At 36.1% G+C, this 15222-nt stretch overlaps 1 protein-coding gene across 2 annotated transcripts in view; it reads right to left on the bottom strand.

The window, feature by feature from the left end:
- The window catches only part of LOC114239398 (zwei Ig domain protein zig-8), an 89837-nt gene extending 76905 nt beyond the window's left edge, over positions 1-12932 (bottom strand). The window contains exon 1 of one of the 2 annotated variants that reach the window (XM_028169567.2): positions 12691-12932. The gene's annotated coding sequence lies outside the window, so the exon portion shown is untranslated. Of the gene's footprint in view, positions 1-12482; positions 12584-12690 lie in introns of those variants that run through there. The other variant, XM_089728748.1, reaches the window with a different exon arrangement.
- Between the last annotated feature and the right edge of the window lie 2290 nt (positions 12933-15222).

Below are 15222 nucleotides of genomic sequence, written 5' to 3' on the forward strand. Positions count from 1 at the left end.
ACACCATCGTAAAGATTCTGTCCCGAGTAAGGGCTGATTGTGAATTTCGGAATAAATTTGGGAACTTAAAAACTTGTCGACTTGCTGAACCTTTTGCTGACTATCTTTTCTCTCTAATCCAAGAAACCTTTTGTTTGGGATTAATTCAATACTAAAATCGAATATTAATATTAATTTAGTCCACTGGTTAGTAATCTCCGACTACAGCACGGGATCAGAGTATAATTCTCGATCAGATTCTGTGCATTTTAAAGATAATCCGTATGTTATTGGTGTTTTTTTTATTGCTTAGATGGGTGGGCGAGCTCACAGCCCACCTGGTTTAAGTTGTTACTGGAGCCCACAGACATCTACAACGTAAATGCGCCGCCCACCTTGAGATATAAGTGTAAGGTCTCAGTAGAGTTACAACAGCTGCCCCACCCTTCAAACCGAAACGCATTATTGCTTCACGGCAGAAATAGGCAGGTGTAGTTGTTGTTGCTTCCTAAATACATTTCCGGCATATGTTGTGGACAAGGAAAATTCTATAGTAGTGCCTCAATAAGAAAAGCTTGTTTTTTTAATTGTTTCTACCGACAGTAATTGTGGAATGCTAACTGACGTCAGGGCTTTAAATTTTCTGATTGAAATTCTGTTATCGTATTAATTTGAAATTAACTCAATAGTAATCGCAATGACTACAAATTATCAATTCGACCAAACATTAGAACAAAATTCGTCGATATATAAGAAATGGTTTTTTGAAGAATACTATATAAACAATTAAACTTTCCTCTCGATACAATCGCATGATAGAGTCGCATCGACGCTATGCCGGAAGACAATCTAATCTATTGCGACACTTTGCGGAAATCCAATCTCACACGAAGATATTTATCACATGCCAACTCGATATACCGGTGCATAGAAAATGTTCGGGATAGTGTTGATAAATTTACTGTTTTTTCATATTTTTTTTACCTTTTTTTACATTTACATTTTGCTGATTCATTGGTTAAAAAATGTAACAAAAAAAAACAATAACATTTTCATCTCTGAATGATTGCTCACGTCACATATACATTGATTTGAATTCATCATATTTAAATTATATCGATACAAAGATAGCTTTTCGTAGCGATCACAAGGAACTTAATGTTCGCAGTCTTAGAAATTGATGAGACAATAATAATTATCGAATCTTTAAATTTTTTTAGGCCGTATAGGCAGACGACCATACGGCCCGCCTGATGGTAAGTGGTTACCGTCGCTCATCGACGTCAGCAATGCCAGGAGCAGAGCCAAGCCGCTGCCTACCGTTGTTTCGATAAAAAATTCATCGACTTCTAAGCTGTGGCAGGCTGTATCATTTTGACGTTAATAGGTTATGGTGATAATTAATTTCATGCTATGGCAAAAAAAAACATAATAATAATAATAAAAAATATTCCAAGCATAAATTACAAAAATTCAAAGAAAAATATCGAGGTTTGGCGCTGTGGCGCTGATTTTCTACCAGCACCTGCGTAACAATGTGCACACCAGCATCAGATCGATCAATCATTCTCTCAGTATAGCAATTTTTTTTTCCAGCCTAAAAAAGTATGAAATATAGAAAAAAAATTACACAAAGTATTATTTGTGGTTTCGCAAGTCGTAGGCGTCTAATTGTAGGCTTTAATCCCGCCTTATTAAGCTGTAATAGTGGTAATTAGGGCTTCATCGAGCTAGTCTGAAAATCAACTAAAGTAGAGAGATCTTTGGACCCTTGATCGAGTTCTTTTACCAAGAGTGTTTTTGGTAAAACTTATATTTTGTTGAATCTACTTTCGTTGGGTATTAGTTATATTAGTAAGGTAAGGAGTGTGTTCCTAGGAGGATATTCTCATCTGAGATTTGCTATTGGTTTTAATATCATCATTTATGACCATCTCTGCAATTTTTTCACCGCATAGATTGCTGAACAACAAAAGTCACATCAATCACAGACAAAATGACGAAAAATTGCCTTAGATGGTATGGCCATATCATGAGACGGGACGAAGATCATGTGGTGAAGGTCGCATTGGGCTTGCCAGAACAAAAGAAAGGTAGAGGCCGCCCGCCATCGATCTGGTGGTCAAACATCGAAAGAGACCTTAAGAAAGCCCAATTGCCAAAACCGACAACCCAGGACAGATCAGCCTGGCGCCGTAGAGTGAGGAGACCCGACCCCAGATGACGAGAACAGGGACGCATAGTAGTAGTAGTAGTAGTAGCATATATTGCTAAACAACTTCAGACCTGGTGTCAGGTTTAATTGAAATATTAATGTTAAGTTTCAAACTAGAGCACGATTTACGTTGCAATGAGAAAATTTTTGTAAATCATCATCTCGACTATCAAAAAGATATTTATTGTGCTTATCAACATCACCAAATATTTTCGCGTTAAAATTTTCACTTCATCATCTTTTCACTTTTGATTTTAATGTTATCATCTTGTCCAATGAATATCAGTACCTATTGAATACTAAAAGATACTGTAATATGTATTGGCCTGCATCTACTCATAGCTTTAGGTAACGATAGCTGCAGAGTATTATCATAACATTTTTATTTTGTCTGTCCACAGACTGGCCTCCTTCAAGGCCAATGTTCGATCAAACATTGGCCATTGTATCGACAATGTTCGATCCTATGCTGCCCGCGTCTATCGCACTTTTATTTTGCTTTATTTTTATTATTAAAACAATTTTTGTATTTTAATTAGGTCGATTATTCGTATTGCTTGCAAAATGTGTTTAAAAAATTTATTAACTAAAAACTCCACACAGTTCACGAACCAACATAGTAGTTTGTTGCAAGACACATTCTTCCATGAGAAATTGGAATCCAAAAACTTTGGAGCGAACACGATAGCTTTCTACTTTTACACCCAAGCTAAAAGTCGTAAAGTGAATTTGTAGCATAAACTGTTTGTACAAACAAATACAAAAAAAAAGAATACCCAATCTTCTCGCGTAGAACTCTCAGCCGAGTTCGACACGTCCGTCCATGTTAGCAAAGTTGTGACTACAATTTTTTATCTTGTGCTTTCGATTGGGAAATTCGATTTTTTTTCATGTTTTTTTTTCTAGCCCAACATATTTTAATGTAGGCATCCATTTAACCAAATTTAATGGAACGCTCTAAGTCAAGCCGTAGTGTATTTCGTGCTGTGAAAAATGCCAGTTTTTTTTTGTTCATTTGTTGGGTGGACGAGCTCACAGCCCACCTGGTGTTAAGTGGCTACTGGAGCCATAAACATCTACAACGTAAATGCGCCACCAACCTTGAGATATAAGTTCTAAGCTCTCAAGTATAGTTACAACGGCTGCCCCACCCATCAAACCGAAATGCATTGCCGCTTCACGGCAGAAAAAGGCAGGGCGGTGGTACCTACCCGCGCTGACTCACAAGAGGTCCTGCCACCAGTAAATACGCAAATTATAATTTTGCGGGTTTGATTTTTATTACACGATGATGATTCTATTATGTGCATTATCGTTTAGTGAATATTAGAATCAATAATAGTAATGTCGTTTTTTTACATACCATTCGGTTTGGTTTTAGACTTTTAAACGACAACCATTATTTTAATTAAATTGAGAATTATTACTTTGGGTAATTAAAATTACAAAAAACTTTATTTCTCAAGCCACGTGACGGCTTTTACGTTTGATGTATGCTCATTAAATATCATGGAGCTCACGTTTATCTACACTATTTACATGTTTACAAATCATTAACAAAAAGCACTCAGAAAATACGTGAAGAAATTTTTGAGAAAACATCAACATCAGTTCTGTATAATAAAATGTCTGGGAAATCCATTTGAAACGGAAAAATTGAGACTTCATTTCTAGAATTTGTAGCCGTCGTATACCTAACAGGAGTACGTCTGAGACGGGAAAATATTATTTTGACGTTTGGTTATAAATATCTTAGTATCGTGATAATGAACTGTCTTGTGTTATTAGAGGTGAATTCTTTTCTATTATATATTATTTCAGTTTTCTTTTACGTTTTCATCTTTTTATTTTAACTAGAGGTCCCGCAGTAGTCGAAATTCGACTATAATTAATTGGAACTGTAAGTTTGTACACTATTATGATTGTATTTTATATTCACAAATCTATAATCATATCTATAATACACATTTCTATAATCACAAATTTTGCCAAGGCTACACTATAAAAAAATATTAATAAAGACAAACAATATTTAATCTATTATTCAATTTGACCACAGACGTCAAGAACAAAAGTTTGACAATAAATAGTATGCATGCGTGTGTGCGTCAAATACATGGTATGTAGTGTGTGTAATGTTTTCTTTATTGATTTAATGTATCTTTTATGCATTATTTTAAAAAAATATTAGCATTGTGCACTTCTTCTCTATATTCTCTATAAGTGTGGAAAATTTCATATTCCTCCGTCCGCGCAATTTTCGTAAAAAGGGATACAAAGTTTTTGCTTCACGTATTAATATATAGATTTTGACATTTAGTTGAAAATATATTATTATCACAGTTCGTATGCGACTTTGGACTATCACCTATTATTTTGAATCACAATGTTAATTTGCTGGATGACTTTAACCATTTGAGATAAATATCTTGTGTCGTCATCATCATTCTCCTGCCCTTTTCCTAGTCACCTGGAATCGGCGCAACATATTTTCTCCTTCGTGGATTAGTGAAGTCATTTTTTTAATTGGTCTACGACAATTTTGGACGTGGATCTCTACAATCTCCTAACAACAAAAGAGTAGAAAATGTAGCGCTATTCTTCGTAGCTTCCAGTCCGACTTTACTAACGAACTCTCATAATTCTAGAGCGGCGCCATCAGCGCAGAATGCTGCCCAAAAGTCACTGACTCTCCGTAGCTATAAACGGAGCACACTATATTTTAATAAAAACAAAGTTCAGATAGTTTCTAAATTGTTTCATAAAGTTATTAATTTTGGTATATGTGTTTTAAATGACATTATGATGGTTCGTATTCTGGATGTTTCACAGTGAGAACATGTGATTCTTGATAATATTGACTAATTTTTTTTGGCAAAAGGTCAATCAAATCACGAATAATAAGCGTTTACGGGGTTATTTGAGCAAGTAGAAATCACAAAGTGAATTTCGAAACTCCACACTTGAGATAAAGAATCAAATTTTCAATAGAATGCAAGTGCAAAACTCAATTACGAGCATGTTGTAATGACGGCTAGTTTCCGTCAGAAGGAATGGACATAGAACGGTTTGGTTATCTATCTAGAATGCTTTTTAGGATTTAAAATTACAATTACAACATTAAGCCCTTTGTAGTTTCCTCCAAAAATTATTGTCATCCGTCTTAAATAATTTTATATAAATAATTATAACAATTAGTATTGGTCAAGAAACACAGAACCATACTAGGCCAATACGGATATTGATTCAATGTACAAAAATTCAGATAAAATTATTAATATATTGCACTTTTGTAAAACTGTAACATAAGTTTGTTTGTATATTGAAATAATTTACAAATGAACACAACGGTGTGGTGTGTTAGGAAAGTAAGTTTCTTCTTTGAACTAATGAATGAAAACTCTGGTAATTATCAATTATCTCAACTAGTCGTAAAAAAGAATTTCTTAGCAACAAATAAATCCCCATCAATCGTATTCACACCCCAAACGTATCATGAAGCTTTTTAAGAGCCTCCCAATAAAGAAGTTCATAAACAAGCTAAACAAACTTTCTTATTATCTCCACGATACAGTTGCCGAGGGCGAAGTCAGTCTGAAACCGCAGTTTTAATTAGAGTTGTTCTTCATGCCACATGTTATCAACTTTTTATCGCACAAGAAATTCAATTACTAAAGTTGCAATCCTACGTGTGAGCTCCAAGCCAACAACTGGCAGACGAAGACCGACGACATGAGAAGAGATTGGCCTCGGAAGCCGAGGCCCATTTTAGCCCAAGCATAAATATTTTGTGGCATTGCCAATTATAGACAGTTTATTTGGATTTCGATACAAATTATTATTTTTGAATGAAAATATCTTTGTTAAAGACAGGCGAGAATGAAATTGTTTTTTTTATTTACTGCTTAGGTGGGTGAGCGAGCTCACGGCCAATCTAGTATTAAGTGGTAACCGGAGCCTATAGACACCTACGACGTAATGCCACCACCTACCTCGAGACATAAGTTCTAAGTTTTAACAGTGCAACGGCTGCCCTACCCTTCAAACCGAAACGCATTACTGCTTCACGGTAGAAATAGGCAGGGTGGTGGTACCTACGGTGTGTCTCCGAGACGACGTCCTGCGGGATTTTCCAGGGGATGGAATCCCGTCCTATTATCAGGACGGGTACCGGCGACGACGAGTCTTCGGCGCGCACTGTGCGGTACCGTGGGTTTCGTGGAGTCGGAGTGGTGGGGCTCGATGGGGTTTAGTCGGTAGAATTGGAAGAAGAGGAGGAGACCTGGATTTCCCAGCGTTAAAAAAAACGGGTGGTGGTACCTACCTGTCCGCACTAAAGACGTCCTACCACCAGTAATTACGCAAATTATAATTTAACGGGTTTGATTAAATATTTTATCATATTTAGTATATTACCAACCTTACAAATTGGTTGGAAATAAATAAGTCCTTGCACGGACTAAAGCCATAACATTCATACTGTGTCGTTATCAGTAAGCCACATCACAGCTAGAAAAACAATAACAATAGAATAATTAAAGTTTTTCACTTAAACAGTTAGCTATGGTAGCTATTTAATTATCAACGTACACGAATACTGCTACCATTATTTCATAATACATACTTATTCTTCATTAATTGTTTTGTTTCAATTTTTATGATTTGCTTTTATGTTCGGCAGCACACCTTATACATTGTAACACAATACTAAAATCGCTTCAATACGGAGGTAAAGAGGCAATCTCACGATCCATTAGCTGCACTATATCTGTGGAATACGTGAGCGACATAAATGAAGCTGTACCTAACGCTGCGAAGATCGAAAGGGCGGTAATAACCAAATATGCAGAAATGAAGACTAGACTCCGTTGCCCCAAAATTATATATTTTTATTGCCCTTGTAAGCAGACGAGCATACGGCCCACCTGATGGTGAGTGGTTACCGTCGCCCATAGACTTCAGCAATGCCGGGGGCAGAGCCAAGCCAGTGCCTACCGTTAAGTACTCTCCACAAGCCTCGTTTGAAGAAGGATATGTCATAGCGCTTTCATCCAAATTCCCAATAATAGAGTGGATTTAGGCTAAAGATTTAGCTGTTGTAAATGTTCATCTTACATCTGACGTCTGCAGCAATACGAATAAAAGAACAGTTATTATGTAACAAATTCTGGGGACTGAAATAAAATTTAAATTAGGTAAATACGGCTTTCAATTTGGAGATCGTTTCGAACGCTTTTAGGAGCTCAAGCAAAATAAAACAATCCTCAATATACATATTGGCCTCTAAGATTGTTTTGGTAATTGAGTTATAATGGAAAAATCTGCTTTACTGATTATCATTATGGATATAAGTGGATATAAGTATGTTAAGCCCAGAGTTGGCGCATTACCTGATTTCTGATATTTGGCCCCACATTATTATACCAAACTAAGCTCAGTGATTTAGGGTTTACGAGGGTATGAATTTCCGGTCTATTAAATACAGACTATCCATCTATCCGCCGAAAATCCAAAAGATTACGCTTACCACGAAATTTCCGGCTATTCCCCTATCTTGAGTTTAATCAATATTAGTCAAGGTTGGTAAATGTACCACGTTTTTTTTTTATTGCCTTTGTAGACAGACAAACATACGGCCCACTTAATGGTGAGTGGTTACCGTCGCCCATGGACTTCAGCAATGCCAGGGGCAGAGCCAAGCCGCTGCCTACCAAGTATTGGAAATGTACCTATACGTTTTATAACTTAGTATTTTTATTACAAAATTCATAGGAACACTAACTACTGCGCTACCGAGTTTTAATTAAAACAAAAGCTCTAACGACCTCGGGCTTCTGAAACTGCTTCTGCCGACCTCACCTTCCCACTCATCTAACGTATCTCTTACTATTTGCCAAATAAAGTATACTTTACTATCATCATGGTTCTGACCAACATTTTCAGTTCAATAACTTAAAAGCTAATGTCGGCGCCTCTCATGTTTTTTTTTATTTTTATTGCCTAGATGTGTGGACGAGCTCACAGCCCACTTGGTGTTAAGTGGTTACTGGAACCCATAGACATCTACAACGTAAATGCGCCACACACTTTCAGATATAAGTTCTAAGATCTCAGTATAGTTACAACGGCTGCCCCACCCTACAAACCGAAACGCATTACTGCTTCACGGCAGAAATAGGCGAGGCGGTGGTACCTATTCTTGCGGACTCACAAGAGGTCCTACGACTAGTAATTACGTAAATTATAATTTTGCGGGTTTGATTTTTATTACACGATGCTATTCCTTCACCGTGGAAGTCAATCGTGAACAATTGTTAAGTACGTATTTCATTAGAAAAATTGGTATCTGTCTTCGGGATTCGAACACCGTTGCATCGCTATATACGAATGCACCGGACGTCTTATCCTTTAGGCCATGACGTCTTTAAAATGCGCTCTAATATGGCTATGGTAGCCTATCTTGTTCTTAAACGTGCGCAAACAGAAGCTACACACGTAAGAACCCCACCTACGAAGTTGTAAAAAATACTGGAAGGCGGTCTATTTTTCAATTTATTTCGTCTGTAGTCCAGTTCGCGCCTTTTTTTTATTGCCTTTGTAGGCAGACGAGCGTACGGCCCACCTGATGGTAAGTGGTTACCGTCGCCGATGGACTTCAGCAATGTCAGGAGCAGAGCCAAGCCGCTGCCCACTGCCTCCTGTCGTTTTCAAAGACATACTTTACTATATAACCTCTACGAAATCAGCCCACCTGATCAGTCTTTGTAATAAAACGAATGAGATTTTTTTTTGCCGCAAACGTCCAGTCGTCATAGTTTTCACGTCCCTTTAACTTCGGCACATTTATTAAATAGCCACCTGACGACATTATAACTTACTTTCTGAGACACGATATGAATTTAATATAAAAATTATTTCAAAAACTTTTGCACTGGGCCCATAACCTAATAAAACGCGGTAAAGATTGACTTTAGACTGACATTTATTAGACGTAACATAGACTTAGTATAATCATAGCTAATAGTAGAGTGGTGCTAGTGGTATTTCAATCTATACTAATATTATAAAGAGGAACGATTTGTTTGTTTGTTTGTCTCGAATAGGCTCCGAAACTACTGGACCGATTTGAAAAATTCTTTTTCCATTAGAAGCCGACATTGTCCCTGATGAACATAGGCTACTTTTTTAATTTTTTTTTATTTTTTTTTTTTTGGTTTCATATGTGTTTTAATGTTTCCGAAGCGAAGCGAGGGCGGGTCGCTAGTGTCATATAAAATAATAATTTAGTACTTTTTTACAACTAAACAACCAATCATAGTCTAAAAGGTGGGTTACTCATGATTCGTGTTATCTCGAGCGTTTTGATGTCCACGGTCACAAGACATGTCAAAATGACTGTACACTTAACTAATTAACAATCTATATATTAATACGTGGAGCAAAAACTTTGTATCCCTTTTTACGAAAATTGCGCGGACGGAGGAGTATGAAATTTTCCACACTTATAGAGAATATAGAGAAGAAGTGCACAATGCTAATATTTTTTTAAAATAATACATAAAAGATACATTAAATCAATAAAGAAAACATTACACACACTACATACCATGTATTTGACGCACACACGCATGCATACTATTTATTGTCAAACTTTTGTTCTTGTCGTCTATGGTCAAATTGAGAATAGATTAAAAATTTTTTATTAATATTTTTTTATAATGTAGCCTTGGCGAAATTTGTGATTATAGAAGTATAAAATACAATCATAATAGTGCACAAACTTACCATTCTAATTAATTATAGTCGAATTTCGACTACTGCGGGACATCTAGTTTATTTATAATTTCCACTCGTGAACTTTAAAGATTAAAAGTATCCGTGCGAACAGAATCCTAACAAAGGAGTCGTCCTTGATAGCAAAAGGAAGTGTTTCTTCAAAAATATATACAAAATAAAAGCAGGAAAATTTTCCTTGAATTTCCTTGAAGGAAACGTGTCATTCAGAAAGTCAAATTGCATCAAAGGCCTATCCATCACCTTTCCCTTGTTAAGAGGTGTTGTTTAAGGTCTGAGACGATGTCCATTCGTCATCCCAAATAAATTGGTTTAGGTAATTTTCTTATGCGACCTTTCCTTAGAAAAACAAGTAGAAACATTTTTGAGGGATGTTGGAAAATAATGTTTATTTTAAACTAAAGAATCATCTGTTTGTTTAAATTTTATACCTTTAAACGAGCAATTCTTGTATATATATATATAATCTGAATCTCGGAAACGGCTCCAACGATTTTCATAAAATTTAGTATACAAGGGATTTCGGGGGCGATAAATCGATCTAGTTACGATTTATTTTCAGGAAATGTTGTTTTATTCGTGTTTTCAATAATCAACTCTTCCCGACATCTATTGGCGAATAATAATACTATTTTTCTTAATTGAGGGCAACTAACCGCTTTAAAGACACAACAAGATGGCGTTAATTTTTCTATTAAGATACGTACTTAACAAAATGTTCACGATTGACTTCCACGGTGAAGGAATAACATCGTGTAATAAAAATCAAAACCCGCAAAATTATAATTTGCGTAATTACTGGTGGTAGGACCTCTTGTGAGTCCGCACGGGTAGGTACCACCGCCCCGCCTATTTCTGCCGTGAAGCAATAATGCGTTTCGGTTTGAAGGGTGGGGCAGCCGTTGTAACTATACTGAGATCTTAGAACTTATATCTCAAGGTGTGTGGCCCATTTACGCTGTAGATGTCTATGGGCTCCAGTAACCACTTAACACCAGGTGGGCTGTGAGCTCGTCCACACATCTAAGCAATAAAAAAAATAAAAAAATATCATAAAAAAAAACGGTTATCATCTAGTGTTACTTAATACACTTTGTGATACAAATTAATTTATTGATCTTGATTCTTGATTCTTCTTGATTTGATGAATGTACTTTCGAGGTAAAAATATCATTGTTCAGTTGTTTTCGATCAAATCTACATACCAATAATAATAATAATAATAATATATGGCATACCGTTAAAAACAAAAAAAACTCTCAACCATTTTTTTATACATGCACGCTCCGGTGTATGTTTGTAAAAAATATTAACTCTATTCCCCCTGTTCATAATGTCACGCAAAATTACGAGTTCGTGAAAATTTAATTAGAAAAATTTGTTTGCATTCATGCTACGACTCGATATTGAAAACTGATTACATTATGTTTCTGCATGATGAATATTTGATAATTCAATTGATTTGTAGTCAATTTTACTGTTTTAAAGATATTAACTATGTTACTATTTTCCGATTAGATTTCTTTAACATGCTTAACTGAAATGGTTGTCTAAAATCAAGATTCGAATAATACGACGTGTTTATTATATGTTTATAACCTAGTGTTTATTTTGACTCGTATTTACTATAATTCGTTAATGGCGTTAAGTTCGCCTTTATACAATACTTTTGTTCAATAAAGAATTTTCAATCAATCAATCAAGACGTAAACAGTATAAGCTAATCCGTATGATCTTAGTCAACCATATCGATTTGATTTTCTTAATACACGTACTTTAAATTTAAAATAATTAAAAAACCATCATATTTGTACTGGCCGTCTTGTGGGTCCAAAATATCTCGAGATTGACGTGGTCGATGTCTATGGGCAACGGTGACCACTTTACGCCTGATGGGCCGTGAGCTCGTCCATCCGCCTTAGTAGTTAAAGAAATATATATCGTAAGGATGTTCCAAGAATTTTTCGAACTCCCAAGTAATTGCAATTAAGCTAAAATCTCCATTACTGTGTACGCAGAAAGCATAAAATTTCATCAAATATGTGTACAATTTTAATAACCGTATTATATTAAAAAATGCTACTAAATAATCTGTCATTGATTAATATAAAATAATAACTAGAAATAAATAAATAAAAAGAGTTTCAACAGTAATAGAAGATACCCTATGGCTTTTCAATAAAATAAGTTTTGCCCTGTGTACTATGGAGTATCTATGGCTTTTCAAAAAAAGAAGTTTTGCCCTGTGTACTATGGTGTATCTATGGCTTTTCAAAAAAAGAAGTTTTGCACTGTGTACTATGTTGTAGATTGCCCTAAATTTATCGATAGTGATATATTCATACCATACGTTTGAATCATAACGACACACAGATAAAAAATTGAAAAAAAAAACCCATCAAAACTCACATTACAGATAATCCTGAAGGTAATCCTGTAATGTGAGTTCTGATGGGTTTTTTTATATAAAATTTTAATTTGTCAATAAAGATACCTGAAAAGTCACTGGATTTGCTTTGGTTAGCCTTTCAGGTCCGGTTCCTATTCACTTTAGAGTTCCGGCGGCGGCCCATATCAATAAAACAATAACTCAACAATTTGTACCGGGTAATTCATTCATTAATTTAAGGTTAATTATTGCAAATATATTTAGGTACTTAACTCTTAAAAACTAATAAAAAAACAATTCCCGAACTATTTACCTAGGAGACCTCTTAGCGGTGTCCCCAAATAAAAAACTTGACTTAGGTCCATTACTTCACAGGAAAAGTAGTTTTTTACAAAAACAAACTCTAAACCACAGGTTCATTCACACAAAAACAGCGAACATTAAATTTCCTCACAAATTATCTATTTTAAATCACGTACATCGAAAGTTTGAACGAAAAGCTCGTCTCAACGTACCGCCCATGTGCCCGGCACAAAAGCTAAAGCCTTACTAAAATCTTGAAAGCGCCACCTAAACAAACCGTTTTCACGTCAACCAGAGACTATCGCTTTACTGTTCATACATCGATGTGCATGTTTCACTGACTCGAAGAGCTTCCAAACAAAACTCATCGATGTATAAGGTCCTGAAATAAATTACCACAGTTATAGAGCGTAATTTCGTAGCATGTGCGATAATAACACTGATGTGTTTAACGTAATGAGGATGACTATAGTACGTAATATGAAACCGTAATTAAATTACTAAGGAAAATTAAGAAATTTAGATATTACATACGATTTAATTACACACAAAGGGAATATAATTCTTCTCTTCTTTTTCTCCACCTTATCCCATTAGGTGGGGTCGGCAAAGCTAATTTATCTCTTCTCTCAGCCGTCATCTCAACACTCACTCCTCCCCCTCTACCTTGCACTACCATTTCCATACATCTCCTTGTCACATGCATCTTCTCTCTACGCATCACATGTCCATACCACGCTACCGTCCGCTCTTTAATTTGTTGATTACCGGGGCTATTTTCACACTTTCTCTGATAGTCATAGGGGAACATAATTTGTGTTCCCCTATGTACAGCGGGAGGAAAAGTTACACTTTCTTCCCTGTACAGCGGGATGAAAACCGAACTTTCGGCGTAGGTAGGAGAAAAATAGGATTGCAGGGATCGCCTTGGACATAGTGGGTATGGAGCCGTCTGTCATATATCAGACACTTCAAAAGATTGGTATCAGCCGTATGTTCGCATATCGTACTATCAACAGATACGACAACACCTCGTCTGTCGAGGACCAAAATATATCGGGGCGGCCGCCTGTTGTTAGAATTACAAAGGCTATTAATGCTGTTAAAGCCAGAACTCGTCGAAACCCCATTAATAATCTTATCGCGAGAAATGAAGATTCCCGCTAGGACTAAAGACAGTGGATCAAAACGCCTTCGCGATATGCAGGTGAAAGGCACCTTTTTACCGATGGAAATTTTTCACGATTGGAGAACACAATAAGAAAAATGATAAAGTGTACACTCACAGTTCTAAAGAAGCTGCTCAAGTTGTCGGAAAGGTACAACGTGGTCATTATCCTGCGTCCGTAATGGTTTGGTGGAGCATGTCTTATCAATGAGTCACAAAACTACATTTTTGTGAAAAAGGAGTGAAAACTTTAGCCAAAGTGTATCAAGATACAATCTTTGATCTCCTCACAGTAATACGCTATTTAAAATATACTGTGGACTTTCCTGCAGGACTCTGCATCTGGTCACAAGGCACGAATTACCCAAGCCTGGCTTACAAACAACGCACTGGACTTTAGAAGAGCTGAAGACTGGCCCTCATCTAGCCCAGACCTCGACCCTTTAGATTGCAAATTATGGTCAGTTTTAGAGGACATAGCCAGCTCTAAACGACACGGTGACATTGAGTCTCAAAGCCTTTGGACTAGCAGTGGCGAAATTTCCTGAAAGGCCTGTATAAAAGCCAAAGGTGGCCATTTCGAATTTTTTTTTTGCTGAGACCGTAGTAAATATGTAGGTATAAATTTTAATACTATTACATTACTTCATTAAAAAAAAATCATTTTCATTTGTAACAGAACTTATGCCTGGACTAAGTATATATATGTTACCGGCAATCTGTATAATACGGTATTCTATACAATACCTAGGCAATGTATAGAATAGCTAAAACGTAATGCGGAATTTACATTACAAAATTAGTGTCATGCATGTTGAACTCAGTTTCACGAAAGTTGTTTCGATATATGCGAAAGTAATTTTGTTAAAAAATGAGTGTCGCGAAATCCACAGTATCGCAGTAACCATGGCACCTTGAGCATCAAAGCTATATTTTGCTATATTCAATGTAGCTAAAGAAATGCTTATATACCTATAAACTTAAAAAAAGACTATCAAGAAAAAAATGACGTTGGTAGATTCGGGGATGGTTAACAAGAAGGCATTTAGGTGCAATGAAGTTAGTCTCTGAATTAGCAGATGAAGATCCTGAGAGCTATAAAAACTATTTTCGAATGAGTGAAGATAATTTTGATTTTTTACTGTAGGTGTTTCGGGTCCCAGAGACACCCTTGTCGCTGATATTCATTAATAAAATCTATATTTTTATCTGTACTCCATCGTTGGTTTGCCATTTTCAATGCTCGAAGCGCGCGCGAACTGAAAATACACACGTCCGCACAGCGCAGGCCCTTTCGCGACATTAGTTTCCCGTAGCGTCTACACTATGAAATTAGTTGCATGACACTAATTTCACCAAAAAATCGCGCAGGGC

The sequence above is a fragment of the Bombyx mandarina genome, chromosome 07 (genome assembly GCF_030267445.1).
Source record: "Bombyx mandarina strain Sakado chromosome 07, ASM3026744v2".
NCBI lineage: Eukaryota > Metazoa > Arthropoda > Insecta > Lepidoptera > Bombycidae > Bombyx > Bombyx mandarina.